General features: G+C 46.0%; 1 protein-coding gene across 1 annotated transcript in view; it reads right to left on the bottom strand.

Annotated features, from left to right (window-relative positions):
- Gask1a (golgi associated kinase 1A) overlaps window positions 1–22,884 on the bottom strand; it is a 53,390-nt gene that overhangs the window by 27,271 nt on the left and 3,235 nt on the right. The gene's annotated exons all lie outside the window — the stretch shown is intronic.

The raw sequence follows: 22,884 nt of genomic DNA, 5'->3' as shown, positions 1-22,884 counted from the left end.
TACTCTTCTTCCCAGGTTTTAGCACATTATAATGTCAGGCTGCAAAATGAGGATATTTGGGAATAAAGTCAAGGCAGAGGTAGAAAGAGATGCCTTTATCATCACAGAACCCCAAGGGTGAGGCAGGAGGAACCCCCTTGGCAGTGAGGAAGGTCTCATAGTTGCGCCAAGATTCTTTCCAAAGACAACCAGGATGGAATGGAAAGAAGTGTTTGGCTTAAAAGCATGTGGGAAGGTGAGGGTGGAAAACGTGGAAGCCAGGAGGGACTACAAGGAGAAGACACATTCAGACAAGAGTGGAGTTGGGGCTCCTTAGTAACTGTGGGGTGGGAAGTGAGGAGAGTGGTGACTCAAATGAACTGGCCCACTAAGAAGCCACTGTTCTACATGGGTGGACGTCAGCTCTGAAGGAAGTGAAGGACAAGGTGTTCGCTGTGCGCTCACAATTCTTTCTCTCCATGTGCCGTGGTTCACTGCAGGAGGAGGATCCTTTCCTACCTACTGTTTTTGGCCTTGGTCATGAGACTTGCGTTTGGCAAGCGTACATCACAGATCTACTTCAGATGTGCTTATCAATCTGCCCTCACCATGAGCAGAGCGTGCCCCTGTTGGGGGACCTGATGCAGACCTGACCCAACCCCAGCCTGGAGCCAATCCAGCTGGTCTGCTGGGCTCAGCCCACCCACGGCCCAGTAACCAGCGTACACAGGCCTGTGCTGATTACTGATTCCAGTCAGCTGGTGGCACAGGGACCAGCTGACAAAAACAGGCAAAGTTATCTTTTCTCAACTCTTAGACTCCAGAGAAAGATGGCAAAAATCTAGTCCTCAACCAGATGTCATGGAGGACCACAGCAACAGGCTGGGCAAGGAAGATGCAGGGCAGTGAGAGGTCATGCACTCCTTCCCCATCCAGACAGCGTGACAAAGCACTTGATAGTGTTCCTTAGGAATTTCAGGAGTGACAGAAGGGGCACAGGGATGTCATATGATGGAGTGTGTGTGTGTGTGTGTGTGTGTGTTTATAAAAGTTGACTTTGGCTCTGATTCTGCGGCTATCACTACAGACATGACAACCCCTTGGGTCTGTCCCTTGACCCTCCCTCCTCATTGATCACTGACTCATCACCACTCAGACTGACTGAGACTGGCAGAGACTTTGGAATTTGGAGTTTCTGTGCCATTTTTTGTAAGTTTAGTTAAATAACTATCATAACAAAACTATGGGTGGAGTGAGAAGGAATACATGAGATTTTCAGAGAGCTGGATTAAATAAAACCACATGTCACAGCCCTGTGAGTGACTCTGTGGGCTTTGCTGCCTTTGGCTTTCCAGAGCAAGGCCCCAGGCAGGGAAAGCTGTGTGGGCACAGCCTCCTAGGCAAAGGGGTCAGGCCCAGCCTCAGAGCCGCCAGGCGCACTGCTGCCTTTTCCCTGTCAAGTCTGCTGAGTGCCAGGAGACTGAGGCTGTCCTGTACTGTGGGCAGAATCCCAGGCTGTCTGTCTCCACTGCCACCGCTTGGTGGGGTCCCCTTGCTCAACTCCATTGGAGGATTGTGTTTTTCCTTCCACATCAGCAACTTCAAGACAAGAAAAACTTTTGCCCCTGTAATTTCTGGCCTAGCCAACTTAAAGGAAAAAGAAAGAAAACCAAAGGAATGATAACTAACATATAGTCAGTGTTCACTGTGTGTTGGAGCCTGTTTGAGGAACTTTACTTAGATTAACTCATTTAATCCTCATGCCAGAGTTCTGAGCAGGTACTCTTATAATTATCCCATTTTACAGGCAAGAAAAGCAAGGCTCACACAGCCAGGCATGGAGCCCAGGCTGTCTGGCTAAATTGCTGAGCTACCTTGGGAAGGGCTTGTCAGCCAAGGCCTCCCACTCCAGCTTGATACTCAAGACTATGCTGTTATTTAGCACTGGGGCTTCTCTCAAAGGAGGCTTATCTGTTTAAGACCCATCAGTCCACCTGTAAAATGAGACATGAATGAGGTCAAAGGTGGAGGAAACCTTTTTTGTATCAGGGCAAATTAACTGAAGGGAAAACAAATTTTTTAGGCTTCATGTTTTTTCATTCAAAATGAAAACAGCTTCATATCTCTTGTCTTGTTTTATTTCTTCTTTCTATAAATAGAAGAGTGTCAATGAGACAATGTCACCATATGACCCCTCAAATCTGAGCATATTTGAGAGGTGGCCTTGAACGCAGCTTTGTAATTAATCTATTATCCCCAAAGTAGGTCTGGGGCTTGATCTCAAAAACAGGCAGGTTCTACACTGCTGCTTGTTCCAGAATCAGACAGACGGTGGCCAAGATCCTTTCAGCTTGACTACAGGCCAGGAAATTGGAAACATCTGACTGTTGAGGTGAACATAACAGCCTCTAATGACAATCACCATGTACTGAGCACACGCCATGTGCCAGGCACTCTCCACACTCTACCCTGTATGTACTAGTAGAGTCACTTTGTCACTGCAGACATTCAGACTTAGAGAAGTGAAGCACCTTGCTCAAGATCATGTAACTAATAAGTTACATGATTTAAATTTTCCTCAAAGCTCAGATACTTTTCACCCATCACAGAATGGTGAGGGAGGACTCCCAAGTCCTGAGAGACAGGGCGAGCTTAAGGAGGGGCATAGGACAGGAAACTAGGATTTTTAGGCTCAAGTGGCCTGTCTAGCAAGCATGAGGCCCTAAGTTCAAACTCCAGTGCCACTAAAAAAAAAAAAAAAAAAAAAAAACAACAAAAAAGGAAAATCTCTTTTGATCTCCTTTTCACCCTTCCTTAATCCGCTCAGCAAAATCTTCCTTAGCCCATTTGAAGAAAGGTGTTTTGAACAGGTAAAGGCACTGTGGATATTCAGACTTAGGGGGGGTTTTAGGGGATGGGATGGGGGCTGAGATCCATGGTATGGGACAACTTGAAATTCCCATGAGGTTCACATTTGAGTCTTATTTCCCAAGCAAATATGGGGCAGGAGCCACACGAGTCCACACTGCCTACCCATTCTGCTGCTTCCACAGCCTGACATCAGGCACAAAGTAACCACATGACATGATTGGAACTTTCTTGGCCAACTAATAGCAAGTACTAGTGCTGGCAATAGAAATGAGGACCAAAAGTCTAAGGAAGTGATTGTTCTCCGTCAAGGGGAAGAAAAATTTAAAAACAGGAAGACAAGCCCAGAAATTCTAGCTTTGAAAACAATGAAGAAAGGAATATCACATTTGGAGATGGAAGAAATCTGTGATGCAAATGAATTCTCTGTGCCCTCACAAAAGAAAAGCTATTCAAAAAACCGTTTCATTAAAAGGATTCAGCCAAAAGAAAATTCGTTTTTCAACAACAGTAACAGAAATTGAAAATTAACCTTCCCACCCCACTTTATTGCATTTTTAGACCCCCAAATGCTAGTATTTCTCAAATTTGGGGATTATAAAAAGCTTCAGGAACTGGCCGCTGAAAGCATTAAGATTCTACTCAAGGTAGAATCTGGAAGAAGGTTCTGGGTGAGTAAGTCCTAATGTAGGCTCACCTTCTGAGTCTCTCTCCCACACCTGAGTGGTTTCTGTTACTGGCAGCAGAACCTACAATGGCATAGAATCCAACACATGACTGGTAGTTTCCATGAACTGCAGTGAGAAAGACATGTGACATCAGGTACTTCTAAGACACTCAGGGCTCCAGTGTGGGAATCTGGGAGCCTGGCATAGGATGTGGGCAGTTTCTTCCAAAGGACAATTCTGCTGCATCACAATTTTTCTTTTTTAGTGGGACTGGGGTTTGAACTCAAGGCTTCTGTGCTTGCAAAGCAAGTATTCTACCACTTGAGCCACACCTCCAGCTCATTTTGCTCTGGTTATTTTAGAGTTAGAGACTTGAGAACTACTTGTCCAGACTGGCCTTGAACTGGGATCTTCCCAATTTCAGCCTCCCAAGTAGCTAGGATTATAGGCGTGAGCCACCAGCACCTAGCTCTGCATCATAATTTTATCTTTATATTCTGACCATCTCCGTGCCAAGCACTGGACCTGGACATAGGGACACCAGCATGAAGAAGGCTTGGCCCTGCCCTCCAGCAATGCACTGTCTACAGTAAAAACGTGAATGACCCAGTTATTTCCCCCACTCCATTTCTGCCTGCCCCAATCCTCCCTTAAACTGGCCTTGCCTAAGGCCATTCATCTTTCCAAGTATGAGGAAGCAGAGCTGGGCACTACCTCCTGAGGACCCTGCTAACGCCTGCTAACATTTTAGCATTTGTCAGAATTATGACTAGAAAGACATTCTCCATATAGTCTCTCCTTATTCTCAGATAGGAATAAGTTTCCATCATGCTTGTTTTACAGGTGAGAAACTCAAGGCTAAGAGAGACCTAATAATGTGCTCAAAATGACTGGTCAACTAAATAGAACTAGGATTCCCGGTGGCGACTTCAGCCTTTAGAGCCCATGACCTTCCCAGGACAAGCAGGGAAAGGAGTAGCGCTCAACCCCTTGGAGCTCATGCAGAAGCGTTTCCGGTGCTCCCAACTGACATGGGGGAAGTAGTGCTGGCGGAAGACTTAGAATACCTCAGAAACACCAGGATCTGCCAAGCACAGTGGAACTCATCTGTAATCCCAGCACTCTGAAAGCTGAGGTAGGAGAACTGTGAATTTGAGGCCAGCCTGGGCTACATGAGACCCATCTCAAAAGATCTGTCTCCTTTGGGAAACTGGCACCGCCTGAGACTCATGACTCATAAATTCATTCCCTGGTATTCCAGAAGGGTTGGTTCCAGGACACTCTGAGGATAGCAAAATTCACAAATGTTCCAGTACCTTAAAAAAAATGATCTAACATTTCATATAACTTATATTCATTCTCCTGGGAACTTTTAAATCATCTCTAGATTGCTGATAATAGCTAATGCAATGCAAATGCTGTGGAAATAGTTTTATATTACACTGCTTAATAATGGCAAGAAAAAATTCTGTACGTGTTTAGTGAAGACTACACGTTTTGTTTCTGATATTTTCAATCCATGATTGGTTGAACGCACCTACTTTGGTAAGACACTATCTGGAGGGAGGTAGTGAAGTGTACTCAGGAACATGACTTCACATCAGTTTCCCTGTCTCAAAAGTGATAATGGTTCCCACCTCAAAGAGTTGTTGTGAGGATTGAATGAGTTTTAATATGTTAAGTGCTTGCATACGTTTTATGGCTAATACTTAGCATCATTAAGTCCCAGGGTTATTAGTCCTGAAGTACTTTGTAACTCCAGCACCTCCTTTAGGTTACTGTCTTGTGCCTCGCTCTTTCCATCCATGAATGGGCTGGTAAGAGTTGGGGGCGCAGCACTCTGAGAAATGTTAACCTATGGTTGAGAGGAAAGGGAGAACAGGCTGATTTTGATGGTAGGTCTCAGGGACTGAGGCCAAGGTATCTCCTCGGAGCCACCACTTGCTCAGGTGACCAAAACAACAGCCTTTGAGCTCTCTGTCTGCAGCCCAGATGACAGACCTCTGCACTTGGCTGCTCTGTAACCTCCTACAGGGCTCTGGAGAGGTCAAATGCTCCCAGGGAGATGCTTACCAACAGAACAGACCCAGCCAGAAAAGCCCGGAAGACTGGGCCCTTGGGAAAGGTCACAACAAAGCTCAGCATGGAACTTGAGATGGGAAAACTGAACTTTGACTTTTTCCTGCAGTGAGTTTATCAGGTGGGCAGGTCTGTGGGCTGGAGGGAAAGAAAGAGCAAGCTCTTGGAACATTTCCTGACAGCCACATGCTGTAGAACTCCTTCCAGCCAGGTGACCACAAACTGAAGAGGACAACAGAAGAAGTGGGCAGCCATGTCTGAGGATACAGATGTAGATGGCGCCATCTTGGAGAAATGGAGGGCTTCCCTAAGATGACTCCCTGACGCTGCCTGTAGCCAGCATTGTTGGGCAACTCCTGTGCCCGCCCTGAGCAAGTTATTTGGCTCCTGTCAACACTAGTCCCTGCAACCTCAATGTGAGGTCGTCACTCATATTGAGCAACTGAAGAAAGTGAGGCAGAGATAGCTTAAGTCATTTTTCTCACAGCCTCAGAGCTAAATGGCAGAGGGAGGAGGCGAACCTGTGTCTGGCTCACTCTCTTTGGAGTTTTGTCCCTACTACTGTAGAAACTTCAAAGAGCAAGAGTTGTTTCCTCCTTGCCTCCCTTCTCCAAGTAAGCAAGCAAATCTGGAGAACTAGAACCCTGCTTTTCTGACTCCAAGACCAAATCAAGCTGGGTCATCTGACTGCTGCTGGGTCACCTAGGTGAGGAGACAGCTTGCTGGAGACAGACATTTGATTCAGAAAAGCAAGACTGTTGTTCAGTTAAAAATGGTGGGCTCAACACAAGCCATTCCCTCTCTTCCCTCTGAAGCCTCAGCAAAATGACAGTAAAGCAAGGGTCAATCCATAAGGACCAAGAGAAAGGAGAGGAGGCAAACCAGCAAAATTCAGGAAGCTGGAAAGAGGTGGCTGAGAGGCAGCAACCTTAGTAGACCCACAACAGCAGAGTCCTAAACTGGAAGGCAGAAAATCAAGAGTCAACATGACTTAAGCACAGAAGCCTCCAACAGATCAAGAACTGATCGTTGGGTACCAGTGGCCTGCAATCCTAGCTACTTGGGAGGCAGAGACCTGGAGCATCACAGTTGAAGGCCAGCCCAGGCAAAAAGTTGGTGAGACCCCCATCTCGACTAACAGTTTGGCACAGCTACACATGCTTGTCACCCCAGCTACACAGGAAACATAAATAGAGGAATATGGTCCAGGCTGGTCCAGGCAAAAATGTGAGCCTTAGCTCAAAAATAACCAAATAAAAAAGGACTGGAAATGTGGCTCACATGGCAGAGCCCTGCCTAGCAAGCACAAGGCCCTGAGTTCAAAGTCCAGTCTGGAAAAGAGAGAGAGAGTAAACACTGAAATATTGAAAGGGTCCCCCTTTATCCGATGATGGTTAAAAACATGAAGCAAATAGTATTGAATTTAATTATTTTTTGCAACCCCCCAGCCTCAGCATACACACATACAAGCTCTTGCATTTCTTTAAGATTTTTTTCTGGTGGTACTGGGGTTTGAACTCAGGTCTTCACACTTGCTAGGCAGGTGCTCTACCATATGAGCCACTCCTCCAGCCCTATTTTGTGTTGGGTATTTTTGAGATAGGGTCTTGTGAACTATCTGTCGGGGCCTGGCTTCAAACCTTGATACTCCTGATCTCTGTCTCCTGAGTAGCTAAAGTTACAGGCATGAGCCACTGTCACCTGGTGAAGCTCTTGCATTTTGATGAGACTACCAACAGTATGTCCTGTTTCCACAGTCATGAAGACAGTTTGTTGCTGTAGCCATTAAAAAGCAAAAGCCTCCCCAGCAGAGGCTGCTTGAGGTCACCTGCAGGCACATCATGACAAATCCTCACCATGCAGCAGAGCTGAGTGCCTACTCACCTATGTTGGCCTGAGTGGTGTACAACCCAGAAGTATGAGAAATGTGTGTCAAGTAGATCACTGGGAGACCTAACAGGTGGGTAAATCCAAGTGTCCTGAATTCAGCTTATGACACTTCTTGGTTGGGTCTACAGGAACACATAATTAATGGCACTTAGCAGCAGCCAAAGTGACACATGTCCTCATGCTGTCATCACTCCACTTCCCTGCTTCTCTTTTGGATGTTCCCTCAAATTGCTTTCCCTAACAGTATGATAGTAAATAAGCCCCCTGCCCCAGGCTCTGTTACTGTTAAAGACAAACCAAGTCATAACATTGTGAAATTTCAGAACACTGAGAAAGTATCCTACAAGTTTCCAGGGAGAAAGAAATTTTATAGAAAGTAGTCAAGAATCAAAATGGGTTTGGACTTCTTTACTACAAGAACAGAGGCTAGAGCAAAGCCTTCAAAATCTGGCCAAAAATATTTCTACCTGAGAATTCTATTCTCAACCAAACTATCAACCAAGTGTGAGGGTAAAAGACAACAGGTCCAGGCAAGCGACATTTCACAGTGGTTGCTCCTCCTGTGCCATTTTAAATCAGCTATTAAGAGAAATGACTCCACCAAAACCAAGAAAGAAGAAGGCACAGGAGGCAGAAGTAGAGCTCTGCCACAAAAGAGAGGCAAAAAGACTCTTAGAGTGCTGGCAAAGGGACATCAAGGTAAGGCAACAGCTACACAGCAAACCAAGAAAACAACCAGCAGAGAAAGGAGCAGATTAGCTGCTCATGGTGGCTCACGCCTGTAATCCCAGCTACTCAGAAGGTGGAGATGGAGGATCTCAGTCTGAGTTGGCCCTGGCAAAAATTGGAAAAACTATCTGAAAAACAAACTAAAAGCAAAAAGACTACAGGTATGGCTCAAGTGGTAGAGTGTCATCCTAGCAAACATGAGGCCCTGAGTTCAATCCCCAGTACCCCCCCCCGACACACACAAAAACACACACACATCAAAAGACTCTGTGGGGGAGGGCTTCCTACGAAGGTGAAATTGATATGTGCTTGCATCTATTAAGAGGAATTTGATTTGGTGCTAAGCATATGAAAAACTAAGCAAACAAAGAAGGTAACTGTTAACAAATCAAAAAGGAACTTTGAGCAAGTAATACACCTGAGATCTGCTGCGTCCAACTACAAAGTGAGGAACCACTGACCTTCACTCTGAGCAGCTATGCATTTCCACTCCTTGGCCAACTGGCCAGCTTTCCCAGAAATCACCTGGTTTTACTTTCCATGGCCTGAATAGACAGCTCTCCCCAGTGAAGGCATGTTAAATACTAAAAGGTCATCTTGGCAAGTCTAAGAAAAAAGATCTCCATCACTCATTCTTCTACCCCAAATACTTGATCCAAACTTCATCCAGCCCTGAGGCAAGATTCAGCATCCAAGCTCCCAGACAGCTGGGAAATGTCACCAAGGCAACTATTGCCTGGCAGATCCTCAGTGAATGAATGAATGAATGAATGAACAAATAAATGAATGACTGAAGCACACATTCAAAAGAAGAGCCGCTACAGTGGTGGGGTTCTACCACTACAGAGTAAAGTCACCCTCTTCGGACTGTACTCTCAACCCTTGTGGATCCCATGCCTCCCTATTGGTGAAATGAAAATATCCATTATAAAACATGAACAAGAAATTAGAAATTTTGAAAGGATTAGGTAAAACAAATGTAAGCAAACATTCTAATATTTCCATATTGTAGCTCAGTATACCCACTGAAGTGAGTGAGCCCCACTTTGAGGACCTCTGTTCTAGAAGCAGGCTGCCTACTTCACACATCTGAGCTTGACTGGGCTCATTATCTATTATTTCCTAAAAGCACTATGTACCCACCATGGTGCCCTAGAGATAAGGTGAGGGAACGCTGGGTAAATCAGGAGACTCACCAAGATTAAGATCAGCAGCTAGTCTTCTCAAATAAACTAATAAAATAGGGTCTTATTCAAATTGTGACATTTGAATAAGAAAATCAGGGTTCAGTGAAGACCTGTTGTCCTCAATCATTCTGAGATAAAAACAAAAGAAAAGGGCCAGAAAACAAGGAAAGAGGGAATTATTAAGCTTGACTTTCAAGAATCAGAGAACTGGAAATGAAACTCTGCTGTGAGCCAGTGTTTCTCTAACTCAACAGAGCTACCCAACAAAGATAGAATGCAAAACAAATCTGAAATTTAAGATTTTCTTTTTTCTTCTTTTTTTTGGTGTTACTGGGGTTTGAACTCAGAGCCTCACACTTACTAGGCAGGCCCTCTACCACTCTAGTCACTCCACCAGCCCTGAAATTTAAGATCTTCAAGAGCCACATTTTTAAAAAGTGAAAAAAAAAAAAAATAAAATATTTTATTTAGCCCAATATATCCAAATATATTTAGTTAACTCAATATATTTAATCCAATAAAGCCAAAATATTATCATTTCAATGTTATCAACATAAAAGCTATCAAGTACACATTTTACATTTGTGTAATAAGCCTTTGAAGTTCAATGTATATCTCACACGTACAACACACCTCAATTCCGATTGGCTACCATATTGAACAGCACCGCTCCAAACCAAGGCAACTACTCTTGGAGCTCCAGAGCAGTGTTGAGAAATGCTGTGCTAAAGAAGAAAGACATGCTGGAGGAGTAGCTCAGTGGTGTAGGACAGTGTGTGTGACAGTAGCAGGGAGAGGTGTCGAGGCCCATCCTCATGGGCTCAGGAAGTCATGAGGAGACAGACTCCAGATGGGACAGGGGGTGGTGAGGAGAGACAGGAAGCAGACCAGATCCCAGCAGGCTACAGGACAAGAGGAAGGGGGAGGGAAAAATGTCTCTCTAAACCGCAGAAATTACTTCTCAAAGCAACTCGACCCCAGTCCCACTGGTCACAGGAACAGAAAAAGTATTATTGTCCCCATTATTGGCCTCCAGTGCCCACCTGTTCCCACTGATACCTCTTCCTTCTTCCTCTCCTCTAATTTCTCACTGAGGCTCCTGGAAAAATAATGTTTTTGGAAGTCAGCAGTCAGGGCCCCTCACCTTGAATTTAAGTTCTCTTTTAAAGGGAGCAAAGTCAATTGACATCTCCCCTCTGCTGGGGAGCTTTGTATTTGAAAAAAAAAGAAGCAAGCACCACCTCCGTTCACATACTTGCCAAGGGCTGTGCATGCCCACAGTTAAATGACTATACAGTTAATCTGTGAGAGCAGCACGCTGTTTTAACAGCTAATGTAAGAAGAATAGTGTTTTCCAAACAGACATGTGATCTTCCTGTTTGCATTCCTGAGAGCCTTATCCACTTGCCTGGGAGTGTTACACAGGAATGTGACAAAGATATGCAGAGTCAGACCACGGGAGTGTCCACTCTGGCATGTGGGATAGAATTATGTGGAAATACATGGCCTTGCAGGCCTGGCTTCTATCTTAAGGGGCTTCCCGGCCTCCTCCATCTCTGTAGCATCCAGGGCTGAGCCTACAGAACCTGACTGATTTGACTCAGAGGCCACCAGTTTGAGACTCTGTGACTTATATGAGCTCTAAGTTTCTGTTACTTGTAAGAGTGTGGCTCTCTGTCTTCCACAAACTCAAAGAAGAACTCAGCTGAAAAGCAAGACCCTAATGCTGGAAGTGGTAGAACACAGTAGTTATTTCTTAAATATTGAATAAATAATCACTACGGATTTTGCTTGCTTTGGTAGATGGGAGTGTTAATGCATTAGAAAGGTTACATTGGTCTCAGTCATCCCCTAGAGTCCACACAGCCCTAGCCTGACCTCACTCACAGGACTGGGCCAGCCAGTGAAGGGTCATGATCCTCAAAGCAGAGGCTGGATGACCCCTGTGCTAAGCTGAATAATGTCTTCAAAAGACAACTGGGTCCTTATTCCTAGAACCCATGTTACTTTATATGATTAAGTTAAGGAGCTGGAGATGGAGAAGCTGCCATGAATTACCTGGGTGGCTCTAAGTGTAATCATGTGCCCTTGTGGGGTGTGGGGAGGATTAAGGTGAGATGGCAGTGTGGTAACACAAGCAGAGATCAGTGATGCTCTCTGAAGACAGAGGAAGGGGCTGGCAGATTGACTTAAGTGGTAGAGCGCTTGCCTAGCAAGCAGAGCGTGAGGCCCTGAGTTCAAACCTCAGTGTGGCCAAAAAAAAAAAAAAAGAAGATGGAGGAAGGAGGCACAAACCAGCAATCTAAGCAGCTACTAGAAGCTGGAAAAGGACTGTCCCTAGTGCTCCCATAAAGAACCAGCTGGTGACACCTTGAGCAATCTCCAGTAGCAACCCACTCACCAGGCAGCCTGCCCAGCTCTTCCTCCCACCTCACCTGCTCCCCCTACTGCTCCCCCTACAGCACCCAAAGGTGCTGCCAGCCCTGGGACCCTGCCTCAAATCTCCTTCTGAGGAAGCAAACTTAAGAGGATGCCTCACCAATAGGAAAAGGGGACCAGGAACTAGAGAAAAGGTTAGATCAAAAAGAATTAACCTAGAAGGTAACACCCACGCACAGGAAATCAATGTGAGTCAATGCCCTGTATAGCTATCCTTATCTCAACCAGCAAAACCCCTTGTTCCTTCCTATTATTGCTTATACTCTCTCTACAACAAAATTAGAGATAAGGGCAAAATAGTTTCTGCGGGGTATTGAGGGGGGAAGCGGGAGGGGGTGGAGTGGGTGGTAAGGGAGGGGGTGGGGGCAGGGGGGGAGAAATGAACCAAGCCTTGTATGCACATATGAATAATAAAAGAAAAAAGAAAAAAAAAAAAAAAAAAGAGGATGCCTCATAGGACAATTATGCTAATTAAATGAGAAAACTGTCGAAGGCATACAATTGTTCTAGACTTATAGTAGTTACACAATAAATGTCAGCTATGAGCAGAAGGAATTAGAGGATAGAAGAGCCCCATTGAGATCAGGGCAACTTGTGGTGAGAGGCCTTCAGGAGGTACAATTTTGGGAAGAATGTATTGTTTACTTGTTTGCTAACCCAAAGATTCTCCCCATCTCTGTGGTGCAGTCTCTCTCTTCTCTCTCTCTCTCTCTCTCTCTCTCTCTCTCTCTCTCTCAAGCTTGTGCATATAATGCTTTCACTTGAAAAACAGAAAAATCAGGCCAAGAGGGGCCCCACAGAGCAGGAGCAGGGGTCAGAGGTATACCTCCTCACTTCCAATCCCAACACTGATCCCCAGACAAATCCCACACTCAACTACTTCTCTTTGACTTTCTGAAAGGATCTGCACACATCTGTCAAGGTGTGGATTGCAGAGGATGGAGGTTGGGCAGGTAAGAAAACTTCCCTCTCTCTTGCCCCACCTGAGAGATGCAGGCTGTAGGATTTCACGTCATAGGGCCTCTGGACCCTTGCACAGAAGAACATCATTCCAGCCCTAGTCTCACCCCCAGCTCTGACTCAGCCTGTGAAGGAAGCATGGAATGTGAAGAGCCCTTCACTCAAACTGTGGCCAGCTCTCTGCTCCAGGGACAGACTGACCTACTTTGTCATAAAGACAAATAGCCTCTTGGAGTTTGTACACATTCTCCACAGAAACTCAAATCCTTCAGCTCAGTGGGGATGGCCTGGGGCCCATGGAGAACAGGCTGAGCTAGGAACTGAGCATCCTACATTCAAATGGTCCTAGGGAGCCCCACTCAGTTCCTGACCACAGGACCAGCACTTCAGGACAAATCTGGTCCCTATCACCCACACTGTTTGACAAGTTTCATCTCTGAGCAAGGCCTCCTGTCAGCACTAGACTAGTATAGTTGCTAATAACACACAGGCTCAGAACCAGGCTACTTTGATGTCAATCCTAACTCCACTGTGTTCTTGCTGTGTGACCTTGGGCCTCGAGGTCCTCATATGTGCAGTGGGGATCACAATAGTACCTCACTCTTAAGGTGGTTCATTCATGAATGCATTGGGTAGACATTTCCCAGGAAGAAAAAATACATCATGAACAAAGTAAATGAAAGCTCTCCCCCTCTGGCAGTAACATTCTGATGTGAAAAAAAATGAGGTTTGCCATTCATAAAAAAAAAAATCACTCGATAAAATACAAAGCATTCAAAACAGAGCCTGAGCCAGGTGCATTGGCTCATACCTGTAATCCAAGCTACTTGGGAGCTGTAGGTAGGAGAATCAAGGTCTGAGGACACCCTGGGAAAAGCACGAGACCCTATCAGAAAAATAGCTAAAGCAAAAAGGGCTGGGGGTGTGGCTCAAATGGTAGAGCATCTGCCTAGCAAGTGAAAGGTGCCAAGTTAGCACCCTACCACCACAAAGAAAAAAAATAAGAGCCTGACTCACAGTTAAGTTCAACGAGTGTTGGCTGTTAGTATTGTCACTATCATCATGACTGCAGTTTTCTAGCAATGCCCCTGGGACTGCCTCTGTGCGGGGACTCTGCTGGCCACTCTGCTTCAGTCTGCAGTGATTATTGGTCAGTGCTTTGCAGCCCTGATGGCCCCAGGAGCCCTGTCCACTCCACAGCTGAAGCAGCATTTTGTTCCAGCTCACAAGAGCCCCAGCGTGGGAACACCGCAGGCCAGATGAACCTTTGGAGACCCTGTCATTTGTCGGAAATTTTCTCTGGCCGCCTTTGTACTGACAGCCACACATTTTTGCTCTTGGGCCTGAGCGTGGGGCTGGGGTGGGGAGAGGATGAGGAATATTGCTGACAAAAAAATAAAGCACGTTTTTCTCTGGGCTACTCCTTCCCAACCTTCCAGAGATTTCAACTCCAGAGAGGCCAAGACACAGAGAAGAGGAGGAGGCAGATCTGCATCTTCCAGCTGCACTGAGCCAATCAGGAACACTCCAGACAGAATCCTGCCCCTCTCTGCTCCACGTCCTTCCTGGCCTCCAGAAGTAGTATGGACTTACACAGGATTAGTCCTAGAGGAAGGTTCAAGCCGGATCCACGCATCGAATCCGGCCTGCAGATGTGTTTTGTTTGGCCTGAAGTGTTTTAAATAAATTCCAGCTAATGTTTAAAATCCAGGATATTACACACACAAATCCAGATTTCCAGCTTCCCTTGACTGTGGCTCTCTCCCTGCCTGCTAGTCACTACAGGCCCCACTGGTCCCTATCGTCTTTGGCTTCTCATTTGCCTTTTTGTTTATCTTTAGAGGACTAACACGTCTCCGACCACAATTCAGTTAAAGTTGAAGAAACAAAACATACTCAGGTTGGTTTTCACTCTACCCAGCCCCCTTCATTCCCTTATGTGCCAGCAGCCTGGTCCCAGGCCTCATTGTGAGGCATAAGCCACAGATCACCATTTATATGTGAATTCATTAAAATGAAATATTTCCATTCCTGGTGGCACTGACCACATTTTAAGTGCTCAATTGCCACCTGTGAGTAGTGGCTACTGTGTTGGACACACAGGATGGCATGTTGCCAATGTCTCACAGTTCTGTCCCACAGCTCTAGAGAGATTTGAACACAACACGTGGGAGGCTGCCAAGTAACAAACATTTGTTGTGCACGTACTCAGTGTCTACACTGTGTGCGTATTGGGGAAATGATGCACACTGGGGCTACTGCTACTGCCTTCCCACAGCCCAAGACAAGCGACCAGGGGAGGTCCCTGCAGATCACAGGGACCCTTCAGAGAAGAAATACGGGGCTCTGTCCATGACACAAGAAACTGCTTTGCTTACCTGCCACATGCCGTAGCCGCCCAGCGCCAAAGCACAAACCTGCATCAGAGGCCTCCAGAAGTGGGGCTCCCTCGGCCCCTCATGGAGGTGCTGCTGAGATGGTGAGGGTTCAGTCCACGTGTGCTTTGCAGACCCCCAGGAAAATGCACTGAGCCCTCTGAGCTTTGGAGCTGGACCTCCCTGTTCATGCCCCCTCCAGCACTACCCCACCCACCTACCACCACACTGGTTCCAACAAGCCACCATTTGTGAGTCCTGCCCCAAATCTAGACCCAGCCTTGCCCTTCCCCCTCCTCTGTCTATACAAGGTTCTCCCGAACCCAGACTCTCAGGGCAATGTGGGTATTGACTTTTGACAGCATTTCCTAACAGAAAGTGCCCAAAGCTAGATACTAAAACCATAGGGCTCCATCCACGTGTGAGGATTTTCAAGGTTGATTAAGTGGGAAAAGCATCACATTTATGGGTGGAGGGCTCACCTTCAAGCCCTTCATACTGAAGAACTGCATGACTCGGCCATTACTCAGCCTCAGTGGGCCTCTATTTATTGATCTCTAAAATGGGCCTAATAACAGTCTGAGCATTTAAAGAATTAGGGATTCAATGAGATAATAAATAGGAAAGCTAGAAATCTCAATGTCTGGTGTTGCTATGGTGTTGTTACACAATAGCAAATGCCATACAATTAGTTATATATTTAATGTGTTGTTCTTATTGTTGAGGGGAAATTATCTTCTAACAACCAATAGATTGTTTTTTGGTGACTCTGCAGTGGAAGCTGGGGAAGACACCTTTAGTCAAAGTGGATTTTGGGGGCTGGTGGAGTGGCTCAAGTGGTAGAGTGCCTGCCTAGCAAGCATGAGGCCCTGAGTTCAAACCCCAGTACTGAAAATAAATAAATAAACACATGTGGCCACCTGGTGAAGCCATGTGTCCTTCCTAGGATGCTTTTTTAAATGTATAACATGAAAGGCATAGGGTTACAAAGGTAACTGGTAACAATGAAATATGATAATTAAAATATCCTAAATATAAGCTGGTGATATAATTAATCATCCATATACCTCTCTATTAACAAGAGCTAGCAGTACATCTAATAACAAATGTACTTTCAAAGCAGTGATGAGTGAAGACTGTATTTCAAAGTATCTATTTCTACTGTCATGATAGAAAATGTCAGTGACTTCCCTTGGTGACAAAGTCACAGATGCCTACATTCATTATTAAAGAAACACTAAATTTGTTAGATATTAGTGAAAATAAAGTTGTAACTTTCATCAACCAAATTTAGGGCTTCCCTGAATTCTATGCATGGACCTAGGTCAAGAACCTTTGAACGAGGTGCTCTTCTCCCCCAGCTCTAATTTCATCTTTCACCATCATAGGGAAGGATCTGCAGAGCTGCTATAAAGGCAGTTCCTTTACAGCAGACATCCCACTTAACTCTCTTCTGCATGGGAACCAGAATCCAAGGCTTCCCCCTGGCTCTCCCTGATGCACCAAAGAACCCACTAAGAGGCCTAGATTGCTATGTCTCCATCCCTGACTGTTCTCTATGGACAACGATGTCCCAGCTCCCATTAACTGCACAATACTAGGTACTGACTGTCCTGCAAGATGCTTTATGGTCCTTATGGAATTAAGCATACAATCCCACAAGGGGGCCCTGTTATCTGCAAAGGAGGCTGAGCGATTATGGGTTCACAGACTTTCCCCAGGTTTAAGCAGGGTTTGAATTCAGTTCTGATTATAACTCTGAATCCTTCATGCGTTAAAAACTGTACCAAGGAAGGTATTGTTTCAATTATAGTCTAAACCTAGTCACGATGGGCCACTGCCAAGAAGAACAGTGAGTCTATAGGAGGAGCCAGGAACCTCCCCTGACTCCTAAGAAAGCGACTAGACAGGATTGTTGCTGCCCATCAGCCATTCACACTCCCTCCCCACAGGAGAGGGGGGATTTTGACTAGAACATTCTGAAAGAAAAACACAATATCACCTTTGTAGTTGCAACAGGATCCAGGAGAAGCAGGGATGGTGGGGATGGAATGCAGTGGCTGACCGTAAAGGCAACTTGGACCAAGGCCTGCAGACAGTGGCCGAGTGTGTGGAGAGGCCAGGAGGCGCACTGTGCTATCCAGGAGGCAGTCCTACCAGCACCCAGTCCCTTAGTGGGAGTCCAGGCTCCCAGGAGGCACACTGAGCCTCTGTGTGGACAGAGAACAGAGCAACTCTGTCCTGGTGGAAGAGGCCTCTGTATCTCACCCTTCCCACCAGCACAGGGATGGACATCTAAATGGCCCATTTGCGACCCATCTGTGCCTCCATCCCCCAAACTGCCTGCATTTGTGTCCAGGATCCAGACTACACAACTCAAGTCCCCACCCTCCACCTAGGCACAGCTCGAGCCCAGCCCTGGCCCTTCCAACCCACCAAACGCCCCTGCCTCAGAGAGGCTACTATGAGCCCAGGTACCCATCGTGGGGCCACTCTGTGCATGTGAGGGGCTGTGAAGGGGCTGTCAGAATAGAAGTGTGCATCTGTGTCAGTGTGAGCCTGGGTTATGTGTGTGTGACGATGTGATGAGTGTATGTGTGTGAGTGGGTGTGTGTGTCAGTGTGACTGTGTAGAGGGTGTGAACAGCTGAGATACCAGCAGGAAAAAGGGACTGACTAGTAGAAGAGAAGCCTTCAGACCTCAGACGATATCTTTACAGGAACTTTCCCAAGCCCAGGGTGGCCTGGGCCCATCACCCACACTGCTTCTACCTAGACATATCTAGGGACTCCAAGAGTCCTCCCAGAGGTTCCCAGACCTCCTCCCAATTAGCTGGTGTGAAAAGAGAAGTAAACTGTCCCCACTATTTGGCACACACATACCAGGCTCACTTCAGGACTGGGTCCAGCTCCTGACTCCACCATTTCCCAGCCACAAGACTCAGACAAAGCACTTGCCTCCTCTGAGCCTTAGTTTCTACTTTATTAAAATGCTGGTTACACAAAGCTGGGAGAACAACACATATGACCCACAGAACAACATGCCTAGAACATAGAACAACACTCTTGGGGCACAGAGCATCACATCTGGGACCCAAATAATGCACCTATCATGGAATAGACCCCCATCGCCTTCCCTCACACTGGGAACTCCCGAGGGTACCAGGGCTTCCTCATCTCAAGCTCCCTCAGTGCCTGGGCACATGGCAGGTTCCTGATTCTGCCATAGCTAAACTGAGTTATTTGAGTTCCTTTTATTCCCCCTTTCTCAGCCACAGACAACAGCCACTGCTGTTCCAGGAGAACCAGAGAACAGCACGCTGAAGGGCTGGCTAGAAGTTTACCTCCAAGGGAACACGCACAGGGACCCTGACTGTGGACCTCCCAGCGGGTGTGTCTATCGAGGCTGCAGCTCTAATGCAGGAACCACTCAATGATACCTCCAAAGAAAACCAAAAGTAGGCAGAATTTTCCATAACGAGCAGGAATTGCTCTCATAATTAAAAAAAGAGAGAGAAGGGGAGTAAAACAAAAGATCTGAGAACACTATAAGGACAAAAAAGGCAAATATTCTCCTGTAATTGGGTGAGGAAGCAAAGCAATAACAATACTTAAAAGAAGTTTGTAGGAATTCTACCTCAGCTCTTCATACAGCAACAAGAAATATTAACAGCACCATGAACCCTAAAAGGGAAGGTCAGACAGACAGACTGGGAGGCCTAGAGGGAAAAAAATGGCACAGACCAGAAGACAGCAAATATGAGGACATCTGCCACCCCACAACTCTCTGCTTTTCAGGACACATGATCCTTGCTCTTCCCCCGACCCTCTCCCCTCCCTGGCTCTTCCCCTTTCTTTCCACCTGTCCAGTAAGGGCTTCTCACACAAGCTCTGGGGCTGGAGTTCATTCATCTCCTTTGGAAAAAAGGACCAAGGGAGTTATACATCCTGTGCTTTTTGAAAGTATGACCCTCTGATGTTGCAGGTCTTACTTTAGGTAGGTCTTCCCTTCTACATCAAATATGTCACCAAGCATTTATAAGGACTGAGGCAATTTTTTTACATCTTTGCCAGAAGATCTTGAGAATTTCCTAGAGTTCAGTGCTAGGAAGTCACCTCACAGCACTCATGCAAAACCAGCCAGGCAGAGGCAAGACCAGTTCTGGAGGGAATCAGGTTTGTACTGCTGTCACCGCCTCCTCAGGCAGGGTACAGTGCTGACCTGGGACGGGAAGCACAGAGAAGCAGTGGCCATGAGGCCTCGTCAGCCAGGTGAGTGGAAATCAGCACTGCTCTCCCAAAGAGTAGCACCATGATGGAAGCCAGCTCAGAACAGCACGCACAGCATGGCCCAGAGCCCACGGCACACTCACAGGCTGGAGGGGTACCAGCTATGGTTAAGAGGCCTTCATAGAGCCAGCCTCATGTGTCTCCGGGGCCTGCCTCCATTCATCACTATCCACACTTCTCTGGCTCAGATGCATCTCTTTTTATCTGTCTCCCTTTTTGTCTTCTAGTTCTTGCCACTTTCATCTCTTTGACTAGTTCTTGGCTGATGGCATTTCTGGAAAAATTGCTACCCAACTTGGCACTAAGCACAGAACCATGAACCTGCTGCCCCAGCCAAGATGGGAGGATTTGAGTTCTCCAGATGGTTCTGGAAGAGGCTGTTGGCTCACTGTAAGCAAACACCCTCCAAAGCCAAACAAAAACTACCCACAGGTAAACAGCATGCGATACAACTCCTTCCTGCAGTCACTTAGCAGGAACCCAAGCCCGTGCAAGCAAAGAAGCTGGGCTAGAGGGATGTAGCAGCCACAGCCCCTGCCCATCCTCCAGCAGGATCTGGAGGCCAGGAGGAAAGGAATCGGGTGGCTACACTGGCTGGGGACAGCATCAGGGCCCATACTTTACTCCTTTATGATTATAAAGGCAATGTACACAAAACCAATTCAGAGGATTAAGGGAGAAATACCACTTTACTTATAATAATCTGTTTTGTGTTATTAAAATAATCAGTGTCATTTTTAAATAAGTAACTTTTGTGTCATAATTACTTCTAAGCATGACTAGTTCAGAAACATGAAAAGATAAATAAAAGTAATGATGAGAGGGTAGAAACAGACAGAAACTCACACACCCAGATGCCTGGAGCCATGGAGTCATCCTTGTCTGAGGATAACAAGGGCTGCAGTTTCTCCTGCCCTAATATCCCTCTTACCTGCCCCCATCTGGACAGTTACAGGCCCATGCCTCCACCCCACCCACGGGTTGCTCCCTAGACACAACAGTCCCTCCACTGTCTCCTCCTTCCAGTTGGAAAACTGCTCTCTAAAATGCAAACACAATCCCATCTCTCCAAGCTCAAAAACCCTTCCATTGACCCCTCTCTCCTGTGGACAATAACACCAATCCCTAGCTGAGTGAACATTAGCCTTCTCTCCCTAGCTTAACAAAACACCTGAAACATCAACTTAAAATAGAAAAGACTTATTCCAGCTCACGGTTTCTGAGTTCTTTGAGCTCTGTTGTTTCTGGGCCTGTGGCAGGGCAGCACATCATGGCAGGGAGCAGGTACTAAGCAAAGCTGCTCACCTCACGGAGGCCAGGAAGCAGGAGGGAAGAGGGCCAGAGACAAGATAATAGACCCCAAGGATCCACTCCTTTCAAGTAGGTCCTACCTCCTAGGTTTCCATCACCTCCCAATAGCTCTTCACATTGTGAACCCACCAGTGGCTTAACCAATGGAAGAGGCCAAAGCCCTCGTGATCCAATCACTCCCCAAAAGTCCCACCTCTAAACACTGCTGTCTTCAACATCATGATCTCAACTACAACAGCAGGAAGACCACCCACTCCTAAGAGCCAGGTTCTGTCCCCAGGCCTATCTCCCAGAGTTTCCTCGTGGCCTTCCCTCAGTGCCCTCTCAGCCAACTTTAAACACCTCATTTTTGTGTTCGGGAGCTCTGCATGGTCTTTCCTTCTGGAGATGCTTTCCTCTTTTTTGGCTACATCATTTTTTAATTTTATTTTTGAATTAGCATATGTTAATGATATAAGGGAATTTCATTGTGATAATTCCATACATGCATACAGAGTACCTTGAACAAGTTTACCCCCTCGTTATATTCCCATTCTTTCCTTCCCACCTCCCCCCTTTCTCAAACAGTGTATGATGGGTTTTATTATGCTGTCTTCTCTTCTCCCCTCAGTATTCTTTCCTATCCCCTTCACCTCTCCCACTGATGCCCCTCCGACAGTCCTCCATGAACATTCATGTTATGTTATTTTTTAATCTTTGTGTAGTAAAACTAAAACTTTTTGCACACGGTTCCAAGAGTTTTAACCTATATAGAGATTTGTGTAATCAGCAGCACAACTGAGACACAACAGTTCTATGAATCCAAAAATCTTTGTATTCCACTCTTTGCAATCACAGCCTCCCCCATTCTGAACCCCCAAAACTACTGATCTGTTCTCAGTCTATAATTTTTCCCTTTCAAGAACGTCGTATACAGAAACCCAGGTGTCATGGTACACTACTAAACTACTTGGGAGGTGGAAGCAAGAGGATCATGAGTTTAAGACCAGCCTGAGAAAAGCTAGCAAGACCCTACGTCAGAAACAAAATATGAACATGGAGGCTGGGAGCATGGCTAAAGTGGTAGAGCACTTGCCTAGCATGTGAGGGGTCCTGAGTTCAATCCCTATACCAAGAATGCCATTTAAGCGGAATCACACATTACGTAACTTTTCAAGTTTCCTATCTTCCATGTAACATGTCATTGATATTCACCCATATTGTTGCATGGATCAATTTTTGGTTTTGTTTGTTTGTTTGGGTTTTTTTTTTCCTGCTGAGGTGATATGGGTACATCACAATTAATAGTCCAATTGACAGTATAGAGACATTTGGGTTGTTTCCATTTGGGCAATTATGAACAACGCTATTGCAAACATTTGCATTCACGTGTAGACATGTGTTTTCTTCCATCTGCAAGAACACACAGGAATGGGACTTCTGGGTGATATAGTGTGTTTCATTTTATAAGAAATTACATTTTTCTGGTGTGACAGTACTACTTCCTCTTTAAGGTAGAGAGTTCCAGTTGCTTTGCATCCTGGCCAGCTCTTGATATCATTAGGCCTTTCTTTTGACTTTTTAGCTATTATAGTAGACGTATAATGGTTTTTCTTTTCCTCATTTGACAAAATGCAGGTCATCCTCAAATACTCCGAGTCCTGAGGGTTCCCAGTGACCTCCTCACTCCTTGGGCTGGGTCCATCCTTCTCTGAATTCTCACTGGAACCTTTCCCTTCCAGGACAGAAACATTTCTTCATGCTTCCCTCTCCTCTGAACCTATCATCTGCTCCTGCCCTCCAAACACATCCATCAGGAGCCCACACAGGTACACACAGGCAGCCTCATTAGACTATGGACTCTCTGGAGGCATGGTGTGTGTTTTGACTTTTGCATTTTCTGCCCTAGCACCACATTCGGCTTAAGAGAGGCATTTTGTGAGTGAGTGAGCAAGTAAGTGAATGAATGGTGAGGCAGAAGTGCTCCCCTGAAAGAGGGGGACATTAACACATATTTGTGCATGCATTGTGAATTTCCTGTGTGGCCTTCTTGACATGCCACTCAGGAATTCCAGAGTCACTTGTGGGTAAGACTCAGTCCCTGCCCAAGAAGACACCTGTTCCTTCAGAA

The sequence above is a fragment of the Castor canadensis genome, chromosome 17 (genome assembly GCF_047511655.1).
Source record: "Castor canadensis chromosome 17, mCasCan1.hap1v2, whole genome shotgun sequence".
NCBI lineage: Eukaryota > Metazoa > Chordata > Mammalia > Rodentia > Castoridae > Castor > Castor canadensis.
This window is presented reverse-complemented; position numbering and strand designations above follow the sequence as displayed.